The sequence below is a fragment of the Chrysoperla carnea genome, chromosome 5 (assembly GCF_905475395.1).
Source record: "Chrysoperla carnea chromosome 5, inChrCarn1.1, whole genome shotgun sequence".
Classification (NCBI taxonomy): domain Eukaryota; kingdom Metazoa; phylum Arthropoda; class Insecta; order Neuroptera; family Chrysopidae; genus Chrysoperla; species Chrysoperla carnea.
Genome location: NC_058341.1, coordinates 47,201,003 through 47,226,303, shown reverse-complemented (window position 1 = coordinate 47,226,303; position 25,301 = coordinate 47,201,003). Strand labels below are relative to the sequence as shown.

Here is a 25,301-nt window from a genome sequence, read left to right as displayed (position 1 = left end):
GGTACAAAACACACTTATTATTCGATAGTAAACAAACAACTTAACGACTTGACTACCAAATAAATAATTTATGTGTAACATATTTCTGTCAAATGAAATAATATTTTAACCGCATTACAAATATGAAAATACCAAAAAAATAAATAAAAATATGAATGAACCATAAATCATATGACATACATATAGTACAGTTTTGAACCAATGAATTCATATAGAATAGTATTGCGCCTAGGATCACAATTTACATTTGTATGGTTTTTAAAGCTTTTTTTTTTTTTTAATCATAACAATTAAAATTGTCTCTCCTTTGAGCCCTATCATCCCTCAAAACTAAGGATGTTCAATAAAAAATTCAGCTATGGATAAAAACTGCTGTTGTATTTTATTCATATGTGATTCATAGTATATGACCATAATATACCATGGATAGTGCACGTATATTCAAACATCCCAACTGCTTGGACAGATCACTTTAGCGAACAATACCTTAAGTAATAATTGAAACATTAAACAATAAGTTTCTCTTTTTAGGCATTCTCTACTCTTAGTGCACGGTAACACTTCGGCTACTTTTTTGATTTACATTGAATATTACTTCTTTTTTCCCACTTGAAAAATATTCTAATCTAATTGAGAAAATTATAAGCTTTGCTTAGGAAAGCCCTTAACCTAAAGGTTTAACTTTAGGTTAAAGCAAGGCCTTTAACCTAACCAAATTTAACTCGAATTATGCATTAATAGCCTGTAACCCGTGATAAAATAATTGTAAAACTAATTTTCCACCTTATATGAATTATCAGTGCTGCAGTACGTTATTTGATCCAAGGTACAAGAACATGCATTTTATGTTTATAACGAAGTAGCTTACCCACCAAAAGCAGTGATTTAATTGTATGTTTTTTAAGACAAATCAAAAAAATTAATTTTAAATAAACAGTAAAAGAAAATTTGTTGCTTTTTGCTATTTTTATTTTGTGCAATAAGAAAAGCAAATTGATAATTTTTCTGTCAGTTGCGTGCTTTTGTTAAGTAAATTTTCTATTTTTCGACTGTTCCACACTCTGACGAAGTAGTTTGAAATTGGGTGAGGCTCAAGAATTTGGACTTAATACATGTGTTAAAAAGCGGTTTCTTGTACCCGAGATAGAGACAACACGGTTCACATAGACTAGTTTAGGCGTGCTTCTTTTCAAAATTCTCATTATTAATTGTGTAATTCGGCAGTGATAGACGTAAATAGATGTTTTTTCACCAAACAAGTAATTGTTGTCGTTAGTTTTATTATACATGAAGATTGTGGTAGTGGGTGCTTCACTTTGGGTTACTTTAGCGAGTCTGTGTAGCTACGACACTCCAAGTGAGTGTTGATCAGGGGTTGCAAGAAAGTGAAGGATGGTACAAGATACATTATTGTCTTCATGGTACAACAATATACCCTATGTATGTGTTTAACGACAAGAGGTTGGTGAGCGCCCACATTTAATCAACGAGAATATTAACGATTAAATTTTAATAGTTTTGTGTGTATAATATTATTTAATATAAATAAAATATATGTATATTTTACATGGATGTATGAATGTATACCATATTTAAATTGATTACTGGAGTCCCTATTTTATTAATAAAATTTAAATTTATATGCGTTGGTGAGTCGTTCTTTGGTGTTTTGGTGTGACTCTTTATATATGTGAGTAAAATCGTTAGCGATAAAAAACGAACCATTGTAAATTTGTTTCAACCTATCTTGAAATTCATACAAAAATTAACTGATTGAGGGGAGTTTTTAAGTAACATAGTTGAATTTCTTGAGAATGAACGCAAGTTCGAAAAATTTTGAACTCAAATGTTAAAAAAAAAGAACGTCTAGGCATACACTAATAATAAAATTATTTTTTATTATTTTAATTATTTATTACAATTTAGTATGTACTACCAAAAACCTAATATAAATTCAACTAACATAGTTTTGCATAATTTACAAGAAATTTGGCAAGAAATTTCTTAGACTTTTCGCCGACTATTTTATCTTTAAAATAACATCTCTTAAATACAAATGCATATTTTCATAAATTATCATGGTATCGGTAAATTATTATGATATAAGGCCTTTGGTAAAAACTAGCATTCATTTGTGAAAGAAAAAAATTAATATTTCTTATATGCAAAAGCTTTTTCGGTAGTGTCAACACTTATTCGTTGATTGGAAGCCCATTATTATCCCCTATTTCTAAATTAAATCACTAAAACTCGCTTTAATCTTTGCTTTGAAGCATTTCAAGTACTTAGCAAAGCTTATTATTTCCTCAATTATGTTACATAAGAATAACACAAGTCGAAAATAAGGAGTAGTCTTGAATGTAAATAAAAAGAGTACCTAGTTGAAGTTGTAACCGGGCACAAAAAGGATGACTATAAGGGAAACTTATTTTTCAATGTTTCAACTCATTCAAATTTTTTTGATGTTTCCTGTTTTTCGAAGGCATATCGCTGAAAACCAAAGTTAGTTAAGCAAAATACAATAATATTGTCTTGGCGTCAATTTTAACACGATTTTTGCATTGATTCAGTTCCAAATATCACAAAAAAATGTAGCTTAAACTTTTTCGTATTGATTTCTTTATGAGCATATGGAATTTATAATAATTGGTGGTGGTAATCGTGGTTTTGTGATAATTGGTAAATGCAAGCGGACGATTTTCATGTAATAGTAAATCGATTTTGATTATTTTTAGACTTGGAACTACAAATTTTGACCAGTAAGTCTTTACTTTCAAAAATTACTTCCTCAAGGCCGGTTTCAGGTTGGTATATTCGAGTTACTTTCATATCGAATAATAAAAATACGAATAATTTCAATTCAAGAAAGAAATTTTTGTTGAAAATTTAGGCCAGAAAGTTGGATTTCTTGGCGAGTGTAAAATAAATTTCGTATCACATACGAATATAAAGATCTTTATTTGATATAAAGATCGAGACGAACCAATTTTGAGGCTGGTGTTGTAATATATTATTTTTAATTATCAATGTATAATTTTATTTCTTTTTCTATTAAGTGCCTCTAAATTTCTTGATAATTAGGTAGAAATTCTTATAAAAATTCATATACATCTCTCTTCCTGTACCGGAAATTAAAAGAGGATGCAGGTTACAAATATAAAATTGTTTCAACATATTTGAACTGGATTACACATTTTTACTCCTACATATCATAACGCCACATAAAAACATAAGTTATGAGTGTATTCCTCAAAATTATGATTGTAATAATTATTTACGATATATTAACAATTTATTTGTGTAATAATAGGCAAGCAAGAACGACCACATATTTATGAAAAAAGATCAGTTTTTTTGAATGGTATATTAGGGTACCATACCAAATTAACAATATAATCAACTTGTATCTTAAAAACTTAAAAGCGATTCAGTTATTATTAATTTTTACATTATAAGCGAATCGAAAGTGAATCTAATTTATAAATAAAAATACCGACGTGTTATTATATTATAATTTTAATTGACAGTGAAACGAATTTTAAGTTAATTTATATTTAATTTCTTGATTACTTTAGAATAGGCCTAATTTAAAAGTGTATTTCCTGTGATTATGTTACTTGAGTGACAAAAACCACCTTATATAAAATCCTGTCTTTAATTTTTCAATTAAAAATTGTAACTTAGTTTCAATAGTTCAAAATAGTTTCAATATTTTAAAGAGGCTGTTAATAAAGAGAATTGTGTAAGAAAATTTGGTGTAAAATTTTTTTGGCCATGTTAAGCAACAATATTAGGTTACAATTTGTATAGATGCTGAGGAGTGTAATTGTTTATACGCAGAAATATATGATTCAATGTGAAAATCTCTTTACGTTAGCTACAGGTAGAAGCTATGTGTAGACGTATTTTTGGTTATAGTGTGCAGTCGTTTATTGTTTTTAGCCCCTGAACTAAAAAAAAGGTGTCTGTCTCTGGCATCGTAGCGCCTAAACGGGTGAACCGATTTTAATTTTTTTGGTCTCGTTTAAAAGGTAATTTAACTGAGAGTAGCTATGTCAAATGCGAGTTTAGGGTTTTGTAACCAAAAAATTGTCGGGGGCTTTTTAAATTTTATAAATTTCACTTGTACATTTCAAATATTGTGTTAAAAACCTTAAGAAAATTTTGTATGATATGTAATAATTTAGTTTAAAAAGCGTGGGATGAGCGATGTCTAAAAAATAGACCAATCATAAAATTAAATGTTGAACACCACATGCTTGTTAATTTTGTGTTATCAAAAACTTCTTTTTTCACTTTTTAGTCCGCATCTTAATTAATCAGACTTTTATAGTTTTTTAAAACTATACTGTTTAATAATCTTTTCCAATCTGAATAATTAAAAAGCTTTCCGTAATTCAAGTTCATTTTTAAGCACATATACAAAACCTGCGAAACAAATAAAATAATTGAATTACTTCAAAAAAAAAGCTCGTACTAATATACTTGTAAGCTTTCGTGTATGTGTAAAACACACAAATGGTCCTTGATTCAATTTCACCCTAGCTACTGTATATAAATATATATATGCTTCAACCCTTGATTCCTTCATAAAACATATACAAAAATAATTGTAAATAAAATATGAAAATCTTTGTCTCTAAATAAAAAGCTTAGTTTTTAAAGCACTTTAATAATATCACACAAAATCCTTTTATTCTGTGATGTTGCAGTATAAAATTTATCTCTCTTTATGCTCTCACAAACAACAATAACAAACAAATATACATGCCAAAAAAATAAAAGTGGTAATTTGTACAAGTATGGTATATTTTGTTAGTGGGGTCATCATATTTTTAGTTATACAAGGTCTTTAATCCATATATTCAGTTATTAATACAAAAAGTATTTATAGAAGTAAACCATTTTCCTTCAAACTACAGAGTTAAGAAAAGTATTATCTTTAGCATGGTAAAAAATAAATAATTGTTAAATATTTTCTTGTTATACTATAATTCTGAGACAATCAAACACTTAATTTCTTGAGTTAAATTTTGATATTGTTGACACAATAATTATTTATTTGTAGTTCTTTTATTAACTGGCCAGATTTTACGATAATCCATTCTTTAATGATAAATCGAGAAAATATAAAAGACTCGTTCAAAGTCCTAATCCAACTAAAAATTACACGATATTGAAAACCAATCGAAATAATTTCAAATTACAAAAAACACACAAAATCACTAAAAGGTGAAAAGGCTTTCATTAAAAATAATCTTTTTAATCCCCGAATCAAAAAAAGAGTGTTATCAGTTTGACCACTATGTTTGTCTGTTTGTGGCATCGTAGCGCCTAAACAATGAAGAGATTTTGATTTTTTAAACCACCGAACAAAAAAAAAAGTGCTATTAATTTGACCGCTGTGCCTGACTGTGTGCCTGTCTGTGTGTCTGTCTGTGGGACTGTAGCTCCAAAACGGATTAACCGATTTGGATTTTTTTAGTGTCGTTTGAAAGTTAATTTAATAGAGAATATCATTAGCTTTCAAGTGCGAGTTTGGGGTTTCGTATCCAGAACAACTAAAAAAGAGATGATTCTCATAATCGGTTCAGTCTGGAGAAGAATCTAAGGAAAAAGTTTATTTAATGGAGAGTGTTCTTAGATACGTTTCAAGTGCGAGCTAAGGGTCCCGTACCCGAAAAATTTCTCGGGGAATTTTTAAATTATGTAAATTTCACTTGTTAACAGTGATATGCTATCTTTGATATGAGTGTATAGCCAATAACTGTGTGAAAAAAATAATTTCTTTATAATTATCATAAAAATTTCTTCTAATGATAGGTAATTTATTCAAACAATGCCTGTAAAGGTATCTCTTTCCTTTACCAGATGCGATATGCTACATGCATTTGTACCCATTCATGCATTTGCATTTCTTTAGAGTTGACCTTCGTTCTCCCAGGAATGATAAAATCTTTCACCCAGAAAGTAGAGAATAGTGTTGATTTCCCTCAACTGTCAACAGTTTGGAAAATCTCTTAATACTCAGGATTTTGCCGGACATTTTTTCATATACTCAAGGTGAACATTTTTTGCATATACTTTTTTTTTGCAATAAATGCACGTTTCTTAAATACAAATATTTTTACATTACGTATATCTACAGTTGAAACTCTGGGTAGAAAAAAAGTAGTATTAAACAGCTGCTATCATGTAAATATGTATGGAAACACAGCTTAACTGAAATACATCCATGAAGACAATCGTTATGAATTCTTTGTTCATTGTCCTAGAAAACTATGGGCTTGAAATCGTTATTTATATTTGATGTGTCTGATCTAAATAAAATAGTTCCTGAATACGATTTTATAATCTCACTATAATCTCCTTGAAAGTAATACTTTGCTGTAAATAAATACAAAATATATTTAGAATAAATACAAAATATCTGTAAGTATTATTTAAAAATTTCTCTAAAAAATAATAAAGAAATTTTAAAGTATCTATAACTAAGTGAAAACAAACAATTGACTGAGTTAATTGTTGAAATACCATGCATAGAAAATGTTGATAACTGTATCACATTACACATACACCTACCTATACATGTCACACATAGGTACATAACTGATAAATCCATATTAATACGTTCTATAAAATTTACACCTAATTAGCGCCCTCGTGGGTAAGCAGTGGTGTTTACAAAAAAATGTTTCAAACAAAAGTTGTTTATTATAAAGAACATTTTTTATATTTAAACTTTTGCTCTATCTCTAACGGTTTACAAGATGGGTCCCACGGACCGAAGACCAAATTGCCCTATATTCCTCATTTACGAACTCGACCTGACTTCTTACGTCCTGAGTACGCTATAAAAATTTCATCTTAATATCTCTTTTCGTTTTTGAGTTATCGTGTTGCAAGACAGACGTACAGGCGGACAGAAGCCGAAAATGGACTAATTAGGTGATTCTATGAACACGTATACCAAAATTTTGTTCGTAGTATCAATATTTTTAAGCGTTACAAACTGAAATTGTTTCTGGAAGGTTATCGAACATTTATTTTTAACCGCTTCTCGAAGAAAAAAGTCTAATGGAGTCAAATCACATTTCTGCTTATTATGTGATTTCCGAAGATAGGATACATTTTTACCCATCAACAAGCCAGCTTCACGCACACGCTTCACAAATTGTTTCACAAATTGAACTGATGGCACTTATTGTCTGTACATGTTTTTTGCCAAATTTCTCACATTTTTGTTGAAGACTCACCACTTTGGAAAAAAGTTTTCCGGTTTTCATTTAGCGAATAGCCACCCATTTCGTAATTTTAGACTTTTTACTAAATATCTGCCACTTTCCGAATGGTATTTGACGTTTACAATGTCGAAATATAGACAGTTCAAATTTAAAACGCTAAATGGCTCACCCGTTATATTTCATATAAACATGGTATAAAAAACATTTTTTTCTTTTTAATCCACATTTGTATGAAAGACATTGTCCAATTAAAGTAATAAGCTTTTATTTATTTAAGGACAATAAAGAACCAATCCCATTTCACCCACATAATATTAATGGTCACTTGTGTAGTAAATATATAAACATTTTGAAGTGTATTGTGTTTTTACATTTAACTAATGTTCATAACCAAAACATGGAAAGAAAGACAAAAAAAAAAAAACTTTCTTATTTTTTGGGATACATCACTTTCGTTTCGAAAACAGTAAAATAAATTAATGTTTTTATATTTTGATTTCTTTATAGTAAGTTCGTTTAATTTTAATACCGGGTGTGTAGACGAATATTTCTTTTTGTAAATGAAACCATAGCTTTGTACAGTTTGTCTTTTAACCCACAAACCAATAAAAAAAATGGGTGTTATAAGTTTGAACCCTATGTGTGTCTGTCTGTCTGTCAGTGGCATTGTAGTGCCTAAACGGATGATCCGATTTAGATTGTTTTCGTTTCGTTTGAAAGGTAATTTAATGGAGAGATTTCTTAGCTTTGTTTCAAGTGCAAGTTTAGGGTTCCGTACCCGGAACAACCAAAAAAATTGGCCATGGTCCTCAAAATCGATTCAGTTTGGATAAGGCTTTAAGAAAAAGCGCAATTTAATGGAGAGTGTGCTTAGATATGTTTCAAGTTGCGAGTTGAGAGTTTCGTACCCGAAAAATTTGTCGGGTGTTTTTTAAATTTGACGTATTTGAATGCTTATAAATTATTCGAAATGGATTTAGTAGTAATCAAAATTGATACTTCTATTAAAATTTAAAATAAAAAACGTTTTCAAATAGGTACGTTTGAAAAAATGGCAAAATGGATTCACAAGAACCCATAATACATTTTGCTGAATATTGAATTCGGAAAATGTAAACTTGTCGATATTTGTTTCAGAAAGTGCAAAAAAAAAAAATTGCTACAAAACTAGATACAGTTCACAAATTTAAAATTTAAACCTTATACGGCTAATAAATTATGACCTATGCTACGTACAGGTTTGTTAAAAAATCAAATATGCCTACCTCACAAGAATCTGTGCTCAACTGTCATTGTATTAATACGTTCTTAATTTATCGGAATACAATTTTTTATTATTTTTATTCATTTGATTTTGCTCCCAAATTGAATTAAATCCAATCAATTCACGTTTTTTGGACAATATGTTATATAATTTAAGAAACACCGTTTCTTATATAAATAAATAATAATCTTAATATCATATCTGGATCAATATTCATATATATAATTCTGATTCCCCTTATTATAATTCTGATTCCCCATATGCTGACTATGTGTATTTATTATTGAGGAATCTCCCACATTTCGTAGTTCGTGACATTTGAGTTTTTTTTGAGATTTTCATGAAGATATAGATGAGAAATAAGAAAATTTCTGATTTTTTTCGAAGAATACATTACACTCAATATCATTGAAAAAACAAATGAACACAAACAATTGACTGAGTTAATTGTTGAAATATCATGTATAGACAGTGTTGATGATCCAATCATTTACGTCATGTAAATAGAGAAAGATATCCACTCATAGATAGCCACACACATGTAATTGATATTCCCATATAATACACACACACACAAATTTGCACTTAATTTGCTCCCTCGCAGGTAAACAGTGATGTTTAGGAAAAAATATTTCAAACAAAAGTTGTTTATTTTTTTAAGGAACATGTTAAATTTGTTCTATCTCTTCCGGTATACAAGATAAGTCCTACGGGCTCAAGACCCAATTGGCCTATGTTGCCCGTTTACTAACTCAACCTTACTTTTTACGTCCTAAGCACGCAATAAAAATTTCGCCTTCATATGTCTTTTCGCTTTTAAGTTATCGTGTTGACAGACAGACAGACATACGGAGAGACAACCGAAAACGGATTAATTAGGTGATTTTATGAACACCTCTACCAAAATTTTGTTGGTAGCACCAATATTTTCAAACGTTACAAACTTGGGACTAAACTTTATATACCTTGATATATTTCAAATACATGGTATAAAAATTGGAAATTAATGGAAATGTTCGTTTTTCTTTTGCCGCTTACAATATTCTATAGTAATATTTACAGCTTTTTTTTGGTAGTCATCATCCCTTTTATGTTGTTAACATCAAACACCAGAACATGTTTTTCCCCAACAATATTATATACAGAATATAAATTTAATATAAATACGTATATTATCATGCTTTTTGCTTTTTTTTGTGTCTGTGAGAGAGTTTGGAAAAACGAAAATATAGAGACAAGAAACTTCAACATTATGAAATATTATATTATAAAATGAATGTATTATATACACTAGTTTGCAATTAGGGAAGGATTTTCATACAAAACACGTATTGTTGATTTGATTTGAGTCAAGTTAGATTTTTAATAAATTTTGTTATTTTATTCTTTTAACTTATTCGTAAACAGTCAGTCAGTCATTAATGACCATGATTGTGCATGTTTTACAGTTCAGTCTCACATGAATAATATCAATGAAAATATTTTGATTCTATGACTATCAGTTCACTTAACAATCACTTTTATTCATACCAGACACATATATATATATATGAAATATATCAAGGTATATTTAGTTTAGTCCCAAGTTTGTAACGCTTAAAAATATTGATGCTACGAACAAAAATTTGGTATGGAGTTTCATAAAATTATCTAATTAGTGCATTTTCGGTTGTTTGTCAGTCCGTCCGCCTGTCTGTGTACACGATAACTCAAAAACGAAAAGGGATATTAAGCTGAAATTTGTATAGCGTGCTCCGTTAAAACTGAGGTCGAGCTCGTAAAAGAGCAACAAGGTTTAAATTTAAAATGTTTCTTATAAAAAAATAAACAACTTTTGTTTGACACATTTTTACGTAAACATTTTAATTTGAAAGGTTTTTTGAATGTAATATATTATAATTTTATTTTATTTTTAATTTTTTTTTTACCTAGTTCAATGACAATAGAATGTAAAAAAAAGAAATGTAAATTGTGATAAGTGCATAGAGACAAATCAAAAAATAAAGAATATATAATATATATAATTTGATAGGTAGTTTAATTGAGAGTGTTCTCAGCAGCTATGTTTCAAGTGCTTGTTTGGTTACGTACCCGAAACAACTAGAAAAGACGTAAGGATCTTCCAACATCTGAGCGAATTTTCTTGAAACATAAGAACAATATCAATCAAAATATCTTTCAAACAAACGAAAATACTAAAATCGATTCATTTGTTTAGTAGCTCGATGTCATAGACAAATCTATCATACCTGATTTTGGATCGGATGTTTCTTTAAATTTCTAATTGTGTTATATAATAATAATAATAAATAACACAGGTAGTACAATTATTGAGCCATCTACTGATTTAGTGTAACTTAAGCTTAATAATTAAAATAATCATACTGTGAACTTTTATTGTACAGCAGAAAGAAAAATATAATTCTACCTTGAAAAAACTAAACATCTTAAAAAAAAGTTCATATTCTTGCAGTTCATTTATGATTCCCTTCTGCATGCGTAATGCTTTTGTGTATAAAGATATAGAAATATTTCCATAAAAATATATCCTTGAATCTTTATATATTACCAGAGTGATACCAACCCGCTTCGCTGGGTTTAAAAGTGCAAATTGATAAATAATTCTCTCGCTTACCCCCTTTTATAAAACTCTAAATAATGGTAAGAATTGTTTTACACAGCTAAAATAAATGTATGGTTTTCTATTTTTTAAATGTATTATGAAAGGATGGCCGTGAAATATTTTATATTGACTTTTTTTCAGAAATCTGTAATTTATGGTAATGTCAAATGACTACTTTAACAGAAATCTGTAATTTATGGTAATGTCAAATTAAATGAATTTTTTTTTATTGATATATCTTTATAAATTATATCCCATGTATTATTCTGAAGTATGAGCTATATTTCTGTACAGTTTCATTAAAAACCATTCGCTAGTTTTAGCGTGAAAGAGTAACAATCAAACAAACAAACATGCTCACTTTCGCATTTATAATATATAGAAATAGAGAATGATGCTCTTTGTTTTTCAATCAGAAATATCTGTTTAAAGCTAATGTAATAATATTTTTATGCAAACTGTATAGAAATTTATAATAAAGTAATAATTTTATCTTTTAAAATGTTTATGAAGATGTTTCTTATTTAGAATAACCCTATGTATATTATTATACATAGTAAAAATTCACTAAATACATCGACAATTGTGTTGAGTTCTTCTTGTTCCATCATATAAGTATCTAAGATACTTGAGAACTTCTTGTAACATAGACGTTGTATATAAAATAAGAGACGAAAAATTTTCATGTCTAAAAGAATTTTCATAATAGTATAATAGCAAGAAATTTACAGCTAAGAATTATCAATAACAACTTCTTGCAAAAAATAGAACTCCAAAAAATGCACAAAAAAATTAACCTTCAATACTTTTTTTCTGATAATCTTCATTTTTGTGATTCGATTATTTTTTTTGCAAAAACAAAAATTTATTTTATACTTTAAGTCAATTTCGATAAAATTTACATGGGACCACTTCTCAGGGATGACTTATCAAAAAGAATCATCAAAATCAATTTATGATTGCGGGAATAATGGTGCAACAGACATATAAAAACAAACAGTCGAATTTGATAGTCTCCTTTTTTTAGAAGGCGGTTAATGATTTTAAAATTTGTATCAAAACGTTATTGAATACACTCAAAATCGGTTATAACGATATCGTTTTTAAAATATTAACCGGTTATAACCACGAAAATGAAAAGTCTCGGCCAGATTCCTGTAGAAACACAAATATGAATGTATCGACAATAACAGCATCGGTTATATCGGTTTCCAGATTGCCGTATTTGTATACTTTGAAACTGGACGTCCCCCATTTCCCCTCGCATTACCGCAACCACGCTAACAAGCTCAAGCTACTGCAGTACCATTTCCGACGCTATCGGCAAAAAATAGCGACCAATATTAATTGAAATTTCAAGTCAGCATATCGGCTATTATGACAAACATTTATGCCTTCACCCTTTTGAAATATGTACCTACTTTTTAGTTAAACCAAATCGCTAAATTAGAATCAGCTCCTTGGTTGTGTGATCTAAATCGTCTTTAGAATGTTCGTCAACTGACTGGAAGGGTTTGGGTTCGCATACCGGCGGGGGCGGTGTGAGCAACTATCATTAATGGGGCGGTAAAGTTGATCATACTGTCGTCGGTTGGAAAAGAACGAAGTTGCCGACTCCACCCACATCATACAAATTTAACTGTACTTTGGATGTAGTTTAAATTAAAAAAAAAGATATAAAGATCAATGATGTGAGTGGTCTCTGTTATAGATAGATATCTGAAAAACGTAGGCTAACTGCTTTTTTTTAAATTTCGTAATGAAGCTTTAATCAGATATTTAAATCGTTACCTGAGCCAAATAGGTAAAAATGAATAATAACCACAAGAGCAGTGCTTCATATGATTCTCTTTGTCACAAAGGCTTTAATAATAAATATTTAAAGTTTGTAAGCATCTTGGACAGAAAAATATGTAGCCGAAAATATATGTTTAATCCAAACAATTACTTTGATAAGTATAACAGTGAACAGTCTATGAACATTGTTAATAATCTATAGTTTTTGAAAGTATCTTATGAAATACGATATTGAAATGAGAGAAAAATAGGGTCTATATTTGCTATTTATAGCATAATAGACAAAGACTATACAAGATATACTTTTAAGAGTAATATCCAGCGTAGCAACTACAAGTATTGTACAATTTTATGTAAAAGTTTTCAAGTTTTCCTTCTCAATAAATTATTTTATACCATTTGTTTAATATAAAAATCACTCTTTTACGCTGCAAAATATAATGTCTTTAGATTTGTGCATCATTTCGCTAGCCATGCTATAGTCTCAATTTTGTAAACGCTATTGTATACATTTCACCTGTCATTACATCTTAAGTTCATAGAAAGTATAAAAAGTGAGTGAAAAATGGTATAAATGGCGGAAATTTGAAGTGTCATCATGTTACCAACATCTTTCTAGATTAAATGGATGCATATGATTCCTACAAGGTAAAGAAAATGACTTTGAAATGAAGCGAAGAGATTTGTCATCTTCAACTATTCTGTCACTTCCAGAACAAATGTCTGTCGTACAAATTTATCAAATTTTTTCAAAAATAACTAAGACAATCGTGATGATGATTTTTCATTCTTGATTAGAAAGTTTTAATTAAGATATTGAAAACATGAAAAAACAAATTTGGCCTATCTTTTTTCACAGACTCAGAATAATGTTAGCTGTGAGATCCCGAAGTTGCAAAGTTTCCTAGCTATATTTTACGATATTAAACAATTCGACTATTCCATCATTATCTCGTGTTTTAAAGGGTCAAAATTTCTGAAACTTTGAATTTAATAGGAAGTTCTATTCTTGGCATGCGAAAAATAGTTAAATTCTGTCGAAAAGTGGGTTTTACCATATTAATAACCACACTGGGAATACCTTATTGGTAAGAAAGCTGGCAACATTTTCCATATTTTAATTTTATGGAACTGAGAGGTGCGTAAGCTAATGTTGGATGCGCGTTTGTAAAGCAACTTAATTTCTTTTTTTTTTCGTTTTATTAGAAAAGTAAATTATATTAAAATTGCAGCCAGATTAAAATACCAGTTTTCAATTTAATTCTTAGAACAATATCTGGCTCGGTGTTACCAACGGTAAAACTGTTTATCAATTATAATTTATGTATTTAAATTATTTTAAAATCAGAAATTTGGGAACTTTTTTCCGAAATGCGCACTCGTAAGCACAGTAATAGCAACTGTTCTTATACGCAAGATGTATTTCGTCGTGTAATTCCACCCACCTTAAAATCAACTTTTCCATGCAAGTTCTAGCTCTTATATCATAAACATTATGTATATTGTTTCGAGATCTTATTCAAAGTATAGTATTATTATACATTGACTATAGATAGGTATCTTTCTACCTCTCTAGTATATGTTTTTTTTTATTTATTCAAGAAACAACAAAAAAAAAACACGAAATACGGGATAGTGTCATTCATTTCTTTAGTAAAATGAAATACACTTACAAAATTGTCTATTCTTTACTTTGTTTTATTAGATTCATTTAATATTAAATGGTTTAAAAGCAAGCGAGGAACGAGACTGTATACTAAAGGTTCCACAAAAAATATGGAATGGGTGGATGCACACCTCCCAATCGACAACGGACGACTAGACACACTAGTAGAGTAAGAAGAAGAAAGTAGAGACACGGGCTAGATGTACATGTAATGTCAAGTTACTTACTTACGTTTCTTCTCGTTTTTCTATTTTACTTTGGAGAGTATTGTGCTAAATTTATTTTATTTAGATCTATATACCATCATACTTCATTTAATTTTATCCTTTATCCTTTTTTTTTTTCGTTGTGTATTTATTTAATGTGATATATTTACATTTGGAAAATATCGTGTGACTGTTATTGCTGTTGAGAGTTTATTAAATTAATTTTTATCAGCTTTCTTTGTTGAAGTCATTGGTAAAAATACCTCTGGAAAATTACTGTTCAGCTTCAATATCTTTAGCTTGGCAAAACTTTCTTCTAAAAAATCTTTCTTCGCAGTGTGCGGAAATTTTTTCTCTTTGAAATTAGATAAGGGTAAAGTACGTCTGATACCTGAGAGCTATATTATTATACCAGGATATTTGACTATTTTTACCACCGCGGCAGCTTCTTATAGTTAAAAAAAATCGTAATCAAAATCAATTTTTAACCGACTTCAAACAAAAAGGAGTAGGTTATCAATTCGTCTGTATTTTTATTTTTTTTATTATATTTTATTTGTGTTACTTCAAAACTTTGGACTGGGTGAACCGACTTTGATGATTATTTATCTTTTTGAAAGCTGGTGCTTCCCATACAAGGTTTTACAATTGGCCCAGTCATGGTCCATTGCTGGTGGCCAGTTTTGCAGCAATGGCTGAGTACTATATACCATGACTGGGCCATTAAAATAATTTCATCGGATGATAACTTGGGCCCATTGATGGGTTCAGTTAATTGGCCAAAGATTGAAGCCAATAATATCCCAGTAATGGGAATAAATAAAATTTGTACTAAGCCAGCAACGATTTTAATGAAAAAAAAAATTTATTGAAACTAAAAATATTGAATTAAATTTTATTAGTTTAATTTTTTTTGGTTCGCTCCTTACGACCACCTTCGCGATCCGCTGCACCAGATAACCAGCGACCCACTTTTCCTGATAAATTTTTCAACTCTCCTGAGTCCGCAAATTGGTCAGAAAGCACTCCTGGAAAAACATCAATTTTATATATAAATATTCATCTTCAATAAAAAATTAATTGTTGTATAACCTTGTACGTACACTATAGTGTACATACTTAGCTTACCATCTAAACATTTGTAGGTAGCCGTATTGCTAAAATTTTTTTTCCCCAAGCCATTGACAGTACGACCTGTTCCCGAGTATTCTAACTCCACCGTTTTTTCCATGGTCACTTCCATAATCTTTTTTATAGCAGACATTATTTTTAATTCACCCCTTGTTATAATCTTATATAAAATCATCTGCAATAAAAATTTGATAAATTAATTTAAAAACTTCTGTAACTTACTAATTTTTTAATTTATTCAATTATTTAACATTAAAACATGTGAAATGTTTTATGAAAGACTTCTGAAAACATTAAAATTAAAAACAATAAAAATTAACAGATTGATAACTTACTAAAGATTCTTTGTGTTCATCATTCGCTCTGAGTTTATTATCGAAATCTTCGAACTTCTCCAATGTCAACGATCCATTTATCCCTCTCTTTTTAGCTTCTGTTAAATTTATCGATGTCGCAGATCCATTTGTAACTGTAGTATTTTTAAGTTCATCAGTTTTGTGCTGAATATCATACAATATGCTTCTTTTCGTTGATTCTATTTTTTTTTTCCATTATCAGTGTGAGGTTATAAAACTTTGTCTCCAACATTGTATCTATTTGATCTGAAAATGTCAAACAATGTATGACCATAAGTGAAAATCTTTGTAAATAATTTAAACATACTGAAAAAAGAATACTCACTTTTTAGTTCAATTAATTGTGGATCCGTCAAGGTTACCGGAGAAAACACTAATAAAAATAACATTGCGTTATACACATATATAGTCAACTGTTTTCTATCACTGCCTCTCTTTCTAATGAAGTAATGTAACAGCACAGATTTTTTGGTTATGGTTAAATAATAAACACAAATAATTTTTAGACATTTTAGTAAAATTTTAAATCAAAAATAATAAAAAAACACTAGACAATAAATACTATTCAATAAACGGCTGTTATTAATTATTTTACGTATTGTCGAGAGACCAATCGTTCTAATAGCACAGGGAACTCTTTCACGACTGCACATGTAAGTCACTGCCAATTGCCAAACAATAACAAAATAGTTATCTAATAAAAGTGAGTGTATAGTTCGTACAAAACCAAGTGGCACCGAGCAAGAGAGAGTGTATGATGTATATGTATGTGCACTTATATCTATACTCTCTCTTGTTCGGTGCCACTTGGTTTTGTACGAACTATACATACGAGCCACACGTTGCTCTTACATGTAAACAAATATTTTAATTCTGTTACGTCATCTGTTATGGTTATTTTTCAAAAATAAAAGATGAAATTTATTTCAAGAGAAGCCTTCGACTGTCAAAACTTAACTAGAATCGTTTTTTCATCGATAGTTATCATTAAAAAAATTATATAAATAACTGATATTTATTCGTCAACACTCAAACAGAGACACGGATTGTTATTTAATAGCCATGGCAAATGCATTAAAATTTCAAATGTATTATCCATTTTAAATTTATTGACTACCTAAATTTCCTAACATTCCTTTCAATTATTACCTTTTATTGTATCAAGAATTATGAAACTTTTTTAAATCTTAATCCTTTTACAATCACTAATTTTTATTTCATTAACATTATGTTTGGAAGCAACCTTTTATACATACATGGCTTAAAAGATTGCCTAAGTTGCATAAGTAATAGTAGATGATGATATGCCATAAAATTGCCGTTGATATGCCATACATTGGCTATATAAAAAAAATATATACTGGCTATCTCTATGAACCGTACATCGGCCTTTTCTTGGTTCTAGCAATGGCCCAATAAAAATTGCCAAGTACCATTAACCATTAATGGGCCAATGCTTGGCCACGTGTCTTAGTCCGGCGAACCCTGCTTGGGTTCCGTGTGGTCCCATTTCATTTTGGTTTAGTTCTGACAACGTGACCATGAGAAAACCATAAAAGTCTTAAATTTACATTAAGTATGCACGGCAAGAGGACGAATAACTCAATATCACGCCTTCAGATTCTTAAAATCTGAAGGCGTGATGAATACTTTAAATTCACTAAAAATCGAAAAATAAAAATAAAAAACTTTTAATAAAAATAAAACCGATCTCAAAAGAAAAACTTTTCCAAAACAAATTAATATGCACTAAAAAGTAAGAAAGTAACGATAACATAATGTTTAAAATGATAGTTAATTTTGGAGTCGGTGTCAGCCAAGCTAATGTAGCAAACTGTTCTGCCACAATTGTTTCCATGGCTGACACCGACTCCATAAATAAAAATAATTTTAACTACATTTTATTATAGTTTCTTTTTTACTTTTTAGTGCATATTAATTTGTTTTGGAAAAGTTTTTCTTTTGAAGTCGGTTTTATTTATTTTTTATTTTTTTTTATGTATGTCTGTAATTACATATGATTTAGTTTTATAATTAAAGACTGTAATTTAATTTTCCAGGCAGAAATTCGGTTGCTTTACTAGCAACATCCCGCTTTAATTTTCGTTTCTACCTACGCTCAATAAAGATAGACAAATGTGGCCAGTTTTCGTGCCATAACAGAATAATGATTAATAAAAAAAAAATTCCCATTTACTCATTCATCCCCATATTGTCTTTCATATTATTAAATCGATTTACTATATAATGAGGGCCAAGTAGACATATTATGTTAGTTTAATAATTTAAATCGGTTGAATTTAACGTTCTTGAGTTCGAAAAATAAACAATTAATTATAATATTAGTTTAGCAATACAGTACGTCATAAACAACTACTCCTTCCGTATTTTTTATTTTATCCTGCGGAAATTTTAAGCTAGGCTTAAATTCTTGCGGAAATTTTAAGCTAGGCTTAAATTCTTTATTTTTAAAAAAAACATAAAACGAAAAAGGTGATCAAAAATTATTTAACCTGCCTTCAGAATTTTGTAATCCAATCTGATATGTTAATCCTTTGGTTACTACTGACAACAAATATAAATACATTTTGTTATTTTCTTAAATTAATTTATCTGAAAATATTACCTAAGTTATACCTTTTTTAAAGGTGACTGAATTAATTTTTTCTAAAATATGGATAAAGATCCAAGCGGTTGTTTTTAACCGAAAATAATGTAGATTAAATTTTAATTAATAACATTTTATAAAATAAATACAAAGATTTTCAAAGCACATAGAATTACATATCTATTCATCGGAGTCAAGTACAAATTATTAAGTCAAAACTATATCCTGATTTTTAAAAGAATACAATTCTAAATTATGTTACAAATACTGATTAGTTTGTGAGTAGTAAGTTCACACACTGGTAGTCATGGTACCTAAGCGTCTGCATATTTTACTCACAAACTAATCAGTATTTGTAACATAATTTAGAATGAAATAATCTTATTGTATTCTAAATTTAAAAACCAGTTTTGACTTAATAATTTGTACTTGACTCCGATGAATACATATGTGATTCTATGTGATTTGAAAATCTTTGTATTTATTATACTTTGTATTTATATATCTTTTGGGGAATAATAAGTTCTTTTAGGTCAACTTCACTCTGTATTGCCAACTTTCTCTTACGGCTCACTTCGATCAAGTAAAATTACTTACTAATTACTTATTTTTCTTATCTCTTTTATAAAGTTTGTTTTAATTAACATACGTATGAGTTTTTTTGACTTGCTCCCTTTCTACCTGCCATCCAAAAATTATAAACATGTCATTAATGGATGTTAAGGAATCAATTCATGCATTTACAAGTTAATCCTATACCAACTGTTTTACAATTATTACATGTACATTATTACATATTTTGCAAGATAATCTTTATTACTTATGTATAGAATAATATAATACAAATGGTTTAATAAAGGGTGTTTAGGTTTTAGTAAGATCATGTAAATCCGAGTGTATATTATTTATATACGAGATGGTTTATTAATCTTATATTCTTCCAGGATTGACAGATCAATTCAAAAGGCGGTAGATTAAAAAAAGTGTTAGTTCTGCATTTTTACGTTAAAATTTCATAATTCAACCAAATTAATCTATCAATAAAATTGTTAAAAATAAGTGTGTTGCGATTTTTAGGATTTTACCTACATCAACTTTTAATGATAAAGTGAAATTCGTAAAGTATTTCACGAGTTTTAATAAAGTATTTTGGATAATAATGAATTTTTTTTAAGAAAATGCATGAAATCCAACCGAGAAATTGTTTTTCGTATGAGATTTTGGACAAGACCTCAAAAACTATGCTTCCCATCATAAAAAAATCTTAATTTTGTCATTTTTTGTGTAAAAATGACGTTGTGTACTGACCTGTATGAAAATGGGAGGAATAAATTTATTCAATTTTTTCTTTCAAGACATTCCAAAAGTCGTTCACTTTTGACAATTGAATAGCCGGATTTCGAGCGAGATATCAAAGAAAGTTTTAAGATTTTAAGTCATATCTCTCTCTCAGTATCAATTTTTTCGTTTTTGATTTGGTAAAACTCAGTTTAAGAGTTTGATGGAAATCATAAATACAAAAATTTTCTTTGCATTACTTTTTGTTTTTGTTTACTTTTAATAATGTATACGATATTCAATTGCACTCTGTGTCTAGAACTCGACTGGCCTAATTGGTAGAGCGCTTGACATGCATCCAAGAAATCCGGGTTCGAGTGTATTTTTTTTCAATTCTCTTTAGTTAATTTACTTACCATTTTGTTAAAGTCGAAATAAAAAGATTTTTCAACATTTTCCTATCTAAAAACCGAGTACTAAACCAGTGTTCACAATCCATTGTTGCGTCGTATATGTCTCAATATCTACTTTATAAACAAGTTTGTTTATTAAACATTTATCACTTAAATGAGAGAAATTTCGTCCAAAAACAGTTAACCACTTAAAGAGGTGACTCATATATTGTGAGTAAGCCATTGTCCTAATTTCAATTTCAATCTACATTTCGTTAAAATTTGAAAATAGAGAATATATGACAAGATATGAAATCGAAATTAAAATCGATTGATGAACATAAAAGATATACACAATTTAATAATTTTTTCTGTCTTATTATTTAAAACTTTTGATATGAAGTCTTTATGGAAATTTTAGGTTATGACGTCATCACCAAGTGCTATTTTCCTTTCTTTCTACTTGTACATTTATATCCTTCATATTTCGTAGTTTTTGATCCAAAAATTGATTTCACACGATGTTTTGGTTCGATAACGAACGTCTTTTCAAGCAATAAAAAAATTTAAGTACAAGGCTAAATTATATGATGGAAGTGTGTTCTTGATCATTGTCATTGATCCATAAATTATACATCCTCCCTTCCCCAATTAAGTAAAAATGTCGTTTTGGTCAACGTGTAAATCTCATTTAAACGGTAAAATTTTCTTGGACAAAATTTCTCTCATTTACGTGGCAACATCATACTGAACAACCCTGTAATTTCACATAAAACACCTTATATATTTTATTCAAAACATAAAGAATGACTACTAGACTACTGTATGAACTAAGTTGATTACATTTTATTTTATACATCCATAATATTTTATATTTTTGACATGGGTCGGTCAACCAAAAAACCTGCATAGAGATAGATGTATACGTACATTTATATCATTTTATTTAAAATACTGTCAAAAGTCATAAACAAAAATAAATATTTACACATATTCATTCATTCAAGATAGATACCTACCTACTTTCTCCTAGTAGGTAGTCAGTCATACTACCTACTTACCATAGTAGGCTTTTTTTAGTACTAAGTAAGCATTTTATAAACATAGCAAACAATAAAATGTTTATTTAAAATGATAACTGTCAGTTTAAACAAAATTACGTTTGTTTTTAACATTCAATTGTGTTCCTTATTTTTATCAAAAAGGGACCTTAAATGGATATAACTTGTTTGAAAGCTTTTTTTGATTTCATAAATTTCTATTATGTGAGTTTTAAAAACTTCATTAAATAGTTTATAATTTATAAGAAAGACATCATGATTATATTTTATTATAGACCAAAAAGCCCTTTAAATTACGGAAATAATTTGTTTAAAATATTTAATTTGAAATTAATTGTTTATTTTAATAATGATCGAACTTTTGACTCAGGCGGTAACTTAGCTTAGCTATTGAATGGCATGTGAAGTGGATACTTGTTAGATTATAGAGGCTGATTCAAGTGATAATAGCAGGACTTCATTAAACGGTGGAATACGTTAAAATAATAACAAAAGGGAATATTCATGTATTTTTGTTTATATTTTTAACTCCTTGTTTACACCGTTATAACATAATAAAAAATATAAATACTGTTTACAAAAGCTGTAATTAAGTGTACAAAAGAGTTTAAAATAGAGAATAATTTGGAGATGTTTAAATGCAGTCCTTTTGGCACTCTCTGTTGATGACGTATTAATATATGACCTGTCAATCGGTGATGGTTCAATGTATAATTTACACTTTAAATAAATGAATTTACAACACACAATTTACACACGTTATTATTGAGTTTCCTAATAAAAAGCCGTAGAATAATATAACTTAATGTAATACCGTACAAAATATAAGTAATCAATACCGTACAATATGTCAACAAGTCTGACAAGCCACATACTATGACGTCACGCACGTTTTAGAAATTTGACTTTCTCTCACGGAATTTGTGCTTTTCTTAATTAATTTTAAGTAATTAAAAAGATATTAATTACTAAAATATTGGTTTAGTTGAAATGTCCAGCCAATAAAGTTACGGGAAATAAATATTTGAACGAATTTCATGAATGTTTCCTATTGCTCAATTCACACATCGGAAAAACTATCTTTTTCTAGAGACTGAGCATTGAAATTTTTGAAAAAAAGGATATTATTTTTATTACTGGTCATAATCAGCTTGACAGATTTTCCTTGTAACTATTTTAAAAAAAATTTCGATTTGAGACTGCGAATCCAAGAAGTTTACTCTTCACGAAAAGAGTACCATGGCTATGCTTCGAAAACAATATTTTTTTTCCAATATAAAAATGAATTAATAAGTAAGATTACTTGGATGCCCACATAAGGATTTAACATTCAAAGGTTTTACCGTGTGTTAATAACTATCTGTAAAAACTGTGTAATCATGATAAAGTCACTTGAATGCTAAAATCACTCCAATAAAATTGAAAAATGAGTATGATTGATTCCAGAATTTTGATGTCACAAGGCGCAGCGTTTTTGGTTTATTAATTTCAGAATGTTAAGGACTATCATATTAAACACAATTAAAGCCCTAATTCTATTTATTTTTAAAAATTTCACCGGTAGATAGTCATGAAGAGGAAGAATTCGTATTTTGTATATTTTTATACTTTTATATTTTATTTTTCGAAAAATATTTAAAATTCTTTTTGAAATCATCATAAATATTCATGAAGCATCAAAAATATTTTTCAAATAACACAACGTATTTCCTTAATATTTTATTTTGCTTTGTTTTTAAGAATGTATATTTTTTGGAAGAAATAAAGGTAATATTTGTTTCATACATTAATATATCCAAATATAGTTCTAATGATAATAAAGATGTACTCATATAAAAACATTACATATTTACTTTATTTACAATGGATGTTCGAAAAGGATTTTTCAAAAAATTTATATCCATTGAAAATCAAAAATAAATAAATATATTTTTTGATTGTCAAACAGAAATTGAGATTTAAATGTATTTTCAAAAATAATGTAACAATAGATAATGTAAATATATATAGAGTTAAAGGTCATGCGCTATACAAATAAATGTATTGGGTGTCTCAAAATCGTAGGTCTTGAAAAGCTGATCATGATTAATATAACAAATATAACAAATTTTGCTATCTAAAGTAGAATTGGAACCTTCGAGATGTGTATATTTTTACATGGAAAAAAGTTATCAGGGGCTTTTGTTAACAATATATAGATAAACACTTTAGATCTTCAAGATGTTGCTCTGAAGAAGACAACCGAAAAACTTTTAATCAGAAATATTCAAAAATTGAGGAAGTTTTTTTAAACAGCCGAGAAGCCATACTTACTGAAGGTAAAAAACACGCTTATATACAACAATTTTCATAAAACTAACTCCACGAATAGTATACAAAGTATACAAAGTTGTAACATCGTAGAATGAAACAGTGTTACTCTAGTTGAGATAGGCATATATAAGACATTCGATATAGGCATATATAATAAAGAATTTGTTTTCACTAATACATATCCAAATCGTATGCTCACGAACAATACACAAATAGTATGATCTATATCTGAGAAAAAACACTGTTTTGGATCTGTAAAATACTAAAATGAGAAAAATTTTTTGATTTCATTAAGAATACATTTATTTTTGCTAAAAATTTCCATCTTTGACGTAAAATGCTTCGTCATTTGATGCAGTGATATGAATTTCTTGATCCACTATTCGTTTTCTACAAGACGATTCATTGTTGTAGGAAATCACAGAATAGTTTTACACAATTATATTATTACTTAAGCCTAAGAAAATTGCATTTCTTAACACAAACAATTTAATTTTGAATCAAACGATATAGGTTTACACAAAGAAAAACCTGTAAAACCCCGCAGACGTTTGTCTCCAGATTCCCATTTTTACAGTGTGTGTAATATATATCAAGGTATACTAAGTTTTGTTCCAAGTTTATAACGTTTAAAAATATTAATGCTACGAACAAAATTTGGGGATAGATGTTCTTAAAATCACCTAAAAAGTCTATTTCCAGTTGTCTCTCAACAAGATAACTTAAAAACGAAAAGAGATATTAAGCTGAAATTTTTATAGCGTGCTTAGAACGTAAAAATTGAGGGTTCGTTAATTAGCAACATAGATAAATTGGACCTTGGGTCTTTATTTCAACAATTACCTCAGTCAGTTGTTTGTTTTCACCCGTTTAAAAATAATTCCGAATACATTTTCTAAATAAGGAAATTCGTGGTTTATTGTTTTGAAACATCCGGTAATAAAAAAATCTCAATATAGATTTACATCAGAAATATAGTAAATAAGTTTGAACTGAGAAAGATTTAGAATGATGCTATTCTTATATCATAGACCAAATGCTGTATCGTTATAGTGAGTGTATAGGTAGTGATTGTGAGGTTACTTATGATGTCCATACTCATAGAATGAAAACGTACAGAAGAAGAGAAAAACCATCATCATATCTCTTGTAAGAAAATGAATTTATATGACAGACATACAACAACATCCCACTACTTCTTACCAGCACCAGAGAAAACAGCCAGCGCCAGATATAATAATGTTATATTTTTCTATGAAAAGTTAAGCTTTTTCTTTATATACAAAGATTTTTCTTTTCTTGAATTATCATATTATATAATAATTTTCGGTGATCGTTCGATGTACAACGTTCAATGGTTAT

The 25,301-nt window shown here is 28.7% G+C and overlaps 1 protein-coding gene and 1 long non-coding RNA gene across 2 annotated transcripts in view; one reads left to right on the top strand and one right to left on the bottom strand.

Annotated features, from left to right (window-relative positions):
• The window catches only part of LOC123300903, an 876,857-nt gene that overhangs the window by 376,566 nt on the left and 474,990 nt on the right, over positions 1-25,301 (top strand). The window lies entirely within an intron of this gene.
• Positions 15,721-16,922, bottom strand: LOC123300933. The gene is made up of 4 exons (XR_006535415.1): positions 16,613-16,922; positions 16,267-16,533; positions 15,929-16,106; positions 15,721-15,828 (listed from the first exon to the last, which is right to left on the bottom strand). It is a non-coding gene; the product is annotated as an uncharacterized LOC123300933 (long non-coding RNA).